Raw genomic sequence first — 8,549 nt, 5'->3', positions numbered from 1 at the left:
GGCATTAGTGATGCCACTGCTCTTCCGCAGGGTGTGGTGGTTGCAGTCTTTAGAGATGTGAGACTTTTAATGTCTCATCTGGAAGATTATACTTTTGACAGTGCACCTGATCCCATGGCTGTACTAATACGCCACTTAAGTTTCTGGAACGGTGCTTCATCTTACAACCCTCTGATATCTGAGGCCAGAATGCTACTAACTAAGAGTGAGAGAAAAATAACATTTTAATGACAATTTTAATGAGATCTTCGGTAATGCTATTTAGCCTTCACTGTTAAAAAATAAGAGAAACGAAGGCAGATTTATCTCTGTGCTCTGGTTAGACTGGAAAAAGAATGCGTATGAAATAAACAATTCCACAGAATTGTAGGTTCTACAAAATAATTACTTAGAGTGGGAGACAGTCATTGTGTTGGATTCAGCAGCATGAGTGTAGAGATAAGGGAAAGTGTGTGTATAATGGCATTGGGCCATTAAAGTGGCCTGCAACCTAGTGGTACACAGGCTACAGCATGAACAGACATATAAATAAACTGAGCACGCCAGTTTGGTCAGACCTGTTAATTTATATAACTTTTGAGCATTCTGTTATCTTACTTGAGCAGTGGCACCCACTACTCTCTGCCTTTACTGTTGGTCATCAATACTCATCAATTGGATCGTGGACTAGCTAGGTTTCCAGCTGAGGGTGTAGGACATTGAAGATCTTAGTAACGATGGACGGGCAGATTGTCTGAACTATACCTTGTTATTTGTGAGTGCCTCAAAAGACTACTAATTCACTTTTTACTCAATGTTACATGGAAAATAAATTTTTCAGAAAGATCCGTATATTTAAAGGGCATTTAAAGGGCTTAAATGGATTTCAAGGGATAATGGGAAGTGTAATTCCAGTGAGTTTAAAGGACCGCATGAACCGGGGCCCCAAGGAATTTAAAAGGAGAATGGAAAACATCACCTGGTGAGTAAAGTACTGAGCCACAAGATGTTCCAAATAATGAGAGTGGACTTTCTGAGTTTTATTTCTGATTAATATTCAAAAATTCTGCTCCTGATGATGTTGGTTGAGGAATAAATATTAGCCCAAGAGAGTGTGGTGAGCTCCCGTCTTCTTCGAGTAAATAGTGCCATGGGCTCTTTTTACATCTTTTATCATTGGTTGAGGTCAATGTTTCATTCCAAAAGAACAGCTCCTCTGCCAAAGTACCATGCCCCTCCTACTGAACTTATCTCTGAGGAGTGCACCTTCCAGTCAACCTCTTGACTGAGAAGTAAGAGGCCAACTACTGGGTTAGAGCTGATGACTGATTGTATGAAGAGTAAGTACACCACAAACATTTGTGAAATTCTGTTGCTGGAATCTGAACATTTTTCCAACACATTTGTTTCAGGAAATAGCAACCATTAATATCTGTTGAAGATAATCAACTTTGAATGTTTGAAGTGTTGCAATTAACTGCTACTTCTTTTCATAACTTGGAACTGTTGATCTATTCATTGTGAAGTTATTTACCGATAAAGCTCTGTTAGATGAACAATTAGGGCTGGTGTTGAACCTAAAACAATAATTTAGCTGTAAATTTAAAAAAAACAATTGTGCTGTTAATATTTAAAACATCAGTGCTAAATTATATTATGTGCATTGTTTAGTGTAGGAGAATAAACAGGCAGGCATGATGGCTTTTGAAGATAAGGGCGTTTAAAGAGGGGAGTGTGCAGATCAATGAACTGAAAGTGTTTAACTTGCCTATTGTACTATAAAATATTTTCAAATAAGTTAAAAACACTGCATAACTAACATTTACTTTGGCTAAAAAATGAAAGCTTTAACTTCATAGAACATAGAACTTCACAGCACAGTGCAGGCCCCTTTGTCCATGATGTTGAGCCTACCTCTATAAACCTACTCAACAAACTAAGCTTTCCTTATATCACACCCATAACCCTCTATTTTTCTTGCATCCATGTCTGTTTAAGAGTCTTTTAAGTGTCCATATTGTACCAGCTTCCACCACCACCAGCCTCCATCTTCACCCTTAGCAATGCATTTCAGGCACCCACTACTCTCTGTGCAGAGACTTACCCCTGACGTCTCCCCTAAACTTCCTCCCCTTTCCTTGTACAAATGTCCCCTGGTATTTGATAGTCTCACCCCGGGATAAAGGTCCACCCTATCTAGGCCTCTCATAAACCTGTCAACCTTTCTTAACTCACCTCTCACCTCTCATTCTTCTCTGCTCTAACAAGAAAAGCCCTAGCTCTGTCAATCTTACACCATAAGACATGTGGCCAGTGAGGACGCAAAGATCATTGGTAATTCCTCAGCAATCTTTTTCCTCATGTCCTGAATTTAACCTGGGGTTTATCTTGTCTGGTCCTAGGGACTTATCAATCCTCATGTTTTTAAAAAGATCCAGCACTTGCTCTTTCTTAACCTCAACATGCTCAAACACATAGTCTTGTTCTCACATTGACCAAATTCCCTCTCTCTGGTGAACACATTCAGGACCTCCTCTATCTCCTTTATTCATAAGTGATCCTATTTTCACTCTTGTCATCCTTCTGTTCTTCACATGTGTATAGCATGACGTGGTTTTCCTTAATCCTACTTAAGCCCCTCTTGTGCCCCCTTTTAGCTCTCCTAAGTCCTTACTTAAGTTTCATCCTGGCTACCATATAATCATTGAACACAGTTCAACCATGTCGATACAATAACGGAGCTATTGAAGCTATGCTTCATGAGTTTTGAGAAGATTTGGTATGTCAACAAAGAGTCTTGCAAATTTCTACAGGTGTACCGTGGAGAGCAAACTGACTGATTGCATCACTGTCTGGGATGGAGGTGCCAATGCACAGGACAGGAAAAGACTACTGAGAGTTGTGAACTGGGCCAGCACCACCGAGGGCATCAGTCTTCACTCCATTAAGGACATGTACAAGAGATGGTCTGGAGAAAAGATCGTCAAGGACCATCACCACCCAGGCCATGCCCTTTTCATACTGCTACCATCAGGAATGAGTTACAGGAGCCTGAAGGCAAACACCCAGTGAAACAAAAACATCTCCCAACTGCCACCTGATTTTGGAATGGTCAATGAACCACAGAACACAGAATCACTAATGCACTAACTTATTTTTTTTAATTTAATTTATGGCAATGTTTGCACCTGTGATGTTGCAGCAAGACAAGAAATGTTATGTCCATAATCATAACAATAAATTCTGATTCTGAATTTCCATCCTGTTGTTTGTGCCCCTGTATTTTTTACATTGACAGTGGAAATAGTGACTTTTCCCATCTAAAAAGAACATTATTTTTATGCGTTTGCTGCCCCCTACAATTGATGGAACCAAAGTTGCTTCCAACATGTGCTGATATGGTTTATCTGGTTTTTTTTACTTGCTATCTATGCGTTAATCTTGTCAACTAGCCCTTTTATTCTGTCATCAAATCAGCAGCTAAAGAAAGCTATCAACGCTTGTTCTTTTTAATTTTTAATCTTCCAGGAAGTTGAAGGACACCAGGTGCAGTGTTTGGTGTGTCATCTGGAAGAGTTACTGCCATATAAAGTACAGAAGAGGTATAAAAGTACAGGGAATAGTTACACAGTGTGGAACTCTTTAGTGTGGGTGGAGGCGTCTCATAATAGACCCATTATGTACAACAAGGTGAAATAATGACTGCAGTAATCTTCTATACCAGATACAACATTATTAAAACAGTGATATCACAGCAATCTCCACACTAAATAACTAACAGTGAGCTCTGAAACTGTTTGTCCATTGTGATCATAATCTTTTGACAGATTCTAATATAGCTAGTGATATAGCTATCTGCGCAAACAATGAAATGTAGCAAAGGATGTAGAACAAGAACTCTTTGTTGCAGCGTGAATCAATAGTTAGAAAAGATGCTAAGGTAGCTTCGAACTGATTATTACCATGAAGATTGACTGGTCAGTAAATGTCAGGCAAAAATTCCAATCCTTGCATTGATATATCTCCAAGGTTTTTAAAGTAGTACATTAAAATTTCCTCTGATGCATTGATTGAAGGACACATTAAAACTTTGTCCAATCGCACAATGGAAACTTTAACTTCTAAGTTGATTTATTTTCGAAGCATCCTTCTTTTGCTGAAGTCTATGAATCAGTTTTGGTTGTGGATTCCATTCTCTCTGGTAGCTCTCATGTGGACTCTTTATATGTGAGCTGAAACAATGACAGTGAGTAGGGTATTTTAACTTTAGTGGGGCACTCATCCTCACACCATGTTCCAGCAGGTATCACAAAAAGCTATCTAAAAGTGCAAAATATTTGTTTGGTTTGGTATGACATCGGAAACACCGGTAAATTTCTAAAGATGTGTGGTGGGAAGTGTGCTGACCAGCTGCATTAGGGTCTGGCACAGGGACACCAATACCCTGCAAAAGGTAGTGGGCACAGTCCAGGGCTTCATCGGCAAAACCCTCCCCACCATCTAAAACATCTACAACTCTGTCGTCAGAGAACAGCAGAAATCGTCAAGGATCCACACCACCCAGCACACTCTGTTCTCACCGCTATCATCAGGAAAGAGGCAGAGGTGCCACAGGACTCGCACTACCAAGTTCAGGAATAGCTGCTACCCCTCCATCATTAGATTCACCAACAACAGACTCATTTAAGGACTCTTACTTTTGCACTTCATTGATTTTTTTTTCTCTCTGCATTGCACAGTTTGTTCACATGTGTATGTTGAGTACAGTTATTTTTGCACTGCCATTAAGTGGTAATTCTGTCTCGACTGCAGGAGAAGAATCTCAGAATTGTATGTGATGTTATGTCTGTACTCTGACAATGAATCAGAAATCTATTGATGACTTCATCTCTGCAGGACTGTTGAGACCAATCATAACATCCTTGTTGCCAATGTGTCTGCTCGTAATCTACACATTTATTTTAAAGTTCATATCATGTTATGACCTTTAAAAATGCCACACCATGCAACACCAAATCTCCAAGATGATTTGTTCCCTCTCATCTTCTGGCGAAGCTGAGAATCCACAGGAGGCAAGAGGCAGGCACAGAACGAGAGGATCAGAACCATTAGTCACACAAAAATTGGAAGCAAGAGGTGAGGTTATTAATGCCACCTGTGCCAAAAAATGCTGTGAATCAGCAGCGCACTTTAATAAAAATTGTCCAAGTGATACATTGAGGATGTTTGGATTTACTGCTGTGGCTTCTTGTGATTTTGTAGAAGATAATTATCTTGGTTTGGTGTTAGTTCCTGAGGCATGTGTTTCTCTTCTCAATGGGGTCAGAGATGTGAATGGTGTTATGTACAAGATTCCTTCTCCCTGCTGTTAGGCTTTGTGGAGATATCTGGCTGCTGCTTTCCGTTTTATGGCTACACCTTGGAGAGTTGATCGTTGGTCTATTTCCTGCATTGGGCTAATACATCTGAATGGTCCATGATGATCTTGACATCCTCAGCCATGAAATTGTACTGGATTTTAAACCATTTCTGGAGCTCTCAGTCCAGAATATGGAGTCTGTTCATTTCATCTGCAACTCTCTTTTCAGCATTGTGTCCATTCCGCTCGCCATAGTAGCAGGTGTCAACTCCATTCAGGGGATAGTGATTGGTTTCAATGGAGCCATTCTTGCTTTTCCCATTGCAAACCCACAATGTACCTGATCCTTGTTATCATGTAGTAACAGGTAACTAACAGTTCTGTAACTGGCTTCACATGCATCTGTAAAGAGATGCATTTGAGCAGATGTTACAGTTCCAAAATTTGTGGGTTTGAAACATCTGTCAATCTTGAAACTTCCAGCTTATCAAGATCCTGAATCCAACATGTCCAGTTTCATACAATGGATTCTGGTATCTCATCATCTTAACCAATTCTATTACTACACAAATCTTGCAGGATCTTCTTGGCAGTCAGGACAACTGGTGCCAATATTCCTAGAGGATTATATATCAAACTGACTGTTGATAGAGGTATAGAACCTTCTTGAAAGAGGTCGGCCCTTCAAAATGATTTTGAACGTAAAAAATATCACACTAAATACATCATTGAACACCTGACACCCTCTCCACAGGAAGGTTGTCATGGTCTAAGTCCAAATTTTTCTTTTTTTTTTTGCCTTCTCTCTTTCAGGTATGGCAGCCAATACCTAGTGATTGTAACTTATCCATTTGGTAAGTAGAAAACCTCCTTTGAAACAGATCGCTCTCAACTCATGATAAAGAACTATTGCTTGTTCTACTGTAGCTGCAGAAGTGAGACAGTCATCCACATAGAAGTTATTCCTGGTGGTGATTATAGCTTGAGAGCTAAATTGTTCCATATTGTCCTCAGTACACTTTCCAATGGAAAAATTCATACAACTCAGTAATGAGGTCGCACCAAATAGTTGTCCCCTCATTCTGAATTCTACCATGTTCTGTCCGTAACCTCCATCAGGCCACCAAAGGAATCATAACAAGTCATGGACTTCATTTGATGGAACATTGTTTAAACATCTGCAGTAATGACAGCAGGTTCTATACAGAATCTAGTTAAGAATCTTACCAGTGTACTGGTCAAATGAGGTCCCTATGAGAGTTGAGAATTTAGTGAAACTCTCTGGAAGGTTGTTCCACAATCAAACATCACACAAAGTTTCTTCTTCTATAGATGTAAAACCTTATGCTGTGGTAAGTACTAACTTTTGCCGTCACGATATTCCAAAATATTATCTTGTACTTTCTCTGAAAACCTTCAAATATCATATCAGACACACACTTAGGGTAGACTGAATGAAAGAAAAAATCTTTCTTAAATCTTCTCCTTTAATTCAGTGTATGTTGTTTGACAACATTTCTATTATCAGGCATGTATATTTCCCTTTTTTTTTTTAAAAAGGTAATCCAATACAGTAATGATCATTAACTAGCTTGGCAGTTTTTGTCACCAATTCCAAGGGCTGGTTTTCATTTGAAGGTTTTTGGTTGCCCCTGAGGCACTCAGGAAAGTCATTCTTGAACTCTTTCCACACCCTATTTAGCTTAATCAATGTGTTGTTGACACTAATAGCCGACTGATTTTGAACCTCTTTTCTTCCTCCTAATGGTCCATTTATTGATGACCAAGCATAAGGTAGGTCACCCACACTCCTTATCATACCTAGAGGTTCCAGAACTTTTGGTTCATCTGAACCAATCAGCAATTCCATCTCAGAGTTGATTTCGCGTAAACAAACATTTTTCAAATGCATCCATGGTTCAATGCCATTCTGATGTGTATGTTTCCTTTGTGCGCAGGCACAATCTACTGAGTGTATACTCCTGGAAGTTCACAAAAATCGTTATTATCCAGTCTAGCTGGTTTCAATTTGTTTACCGTAACTTGACCTATAGTTCTTAATAGAATTTTTGACATTCTTCCTTGAAGATTAAGCTTATTTATTAGCCCCATAATGCAAAATAAAGCAGTGCTTCCAGGGTCAAGAAATGCATAAGAATGCACTGATGCAGTACTTCGTTTCTTGACCTTGACATGCACAGGGACTATAAAAACTCTGCAGTTCTTCTCATCGGCTCTAGTAAGACCATTTGTCTGTACTGAGGCTTCAGCACGGTTTTCATCTGCTTCTGTTCTTGCTGTTTGTTCCTTTTCCGTATTCTTCTTTTCCTGGAAGATAGGGAGCATTTTTGGATGCTTTTGACAACATACGTCACAGCTAAGTCACTTTTTGAAGTTTTTGCTGATGTGTCCTTTACATAGACAGCCAAAACATCCTTCATTTTCCTTCAGAAAAGTGACTTTCTCCTTATGCGTCTTCTTTTCCAATTGTGCACACTTTTACAAAGCATGCCTATCGTAACAGAACAAACATTTCTTCACGGCAGACAAACTTTCATTTTCCTTAATTTCTTTATCCGCAACTACCAGGGAGGTGGCAAACATGCTTTTTTCAATTTTGTTTGAGGTGGCATCTTGAAACTTTTCACCTCTTTGCTCATCTTTGGAGTAGCTTTGATATCTCCAAATCCTGGTACATTTCAATCTGCATGTGCCATTCCAGGATATCAACAATATGTTAAAAAGTAGCATTGAGTCTAGATTTTATCTGAAGTTTGCAAACCCTTGCTCTCCACAAATCCCTCAGCCAGTTCGGTATCTTCTGGCTGATGGTTGACATATTAGAAAACATGTTAAACTCACACATGTTGTCAATATCTTCCATGGCATTACAACATTCTTATAAAAAGAGAGCATATGCTTGTAAAGCCTTTGTGTCACTCACTTTATTGATGCCCATGAAAGTGCTTTATCCATATAAGCCATCACAATTCTATGCTCATTGCCAAAATGAGCCTTGCCTTCAGGAATCCCTTTTCTGGATCCATATGTAGGCAACTCATTAAAAGTTCCTTTGACTGTCCCTTAGTATACTGTTCAAGATAATAAAGATGATCTCTGATGTTTTTATTCTTGCTTTCAATATTGTGTATAAAAGATTTAATGAATGGTTAATACTGAAGTGGGTCTCCACCAAAAATCTGAATCTCCT

At 39.2% G+C, this 8,549-nt stretch overlaps 1 long non-coding RNA gene across 2 annotated transcripts; it reads left to right on the top strand.

The window, feature by feature from the left end:
* The first annotated feature begins 875 nt into the window (after positions 1-875).
* On the top strand, positions 876-3,233 carry LOC138743924 (uncharacterized). 2 transcript variants are annotated; one of them, XR_011345116.1, is made up of 2 exons: positions 876-961; positions 2,793-3,233. It is a non-coding gene; the product is annotated as an uncharacterized lncRNA (long non-coding RNA). The 2 variants fall into 2 exon arrangements; XR_011345117.1 differs by lacking the exon at positions 876-961 and adding an exon at positions 1,259-1,319.
* Positions 3,234-8,549: the final 5,316 nt, after the last annotated feature.

This window comes from Narcine bancroftii, chromosome 10 (assembly GCF_036971445.1).
Source record: "Narcine bancroftii isolate sNarBan1 chromosome 10, sNarBan1.hap1, whole genome shotgun sequence".
Taxonomy (NCBI): domain Eukaryota; kingdom Metazoa; phylum Chordata; class Chondrichthyes; order Torpediniformes; family Narcinidae; genus Narcine; species Narcine bancroftii.
Note: the sequence above shows the minus strand (reverse complement) of the source record. Positions and strands in the feature narration are given on the sequence as shown.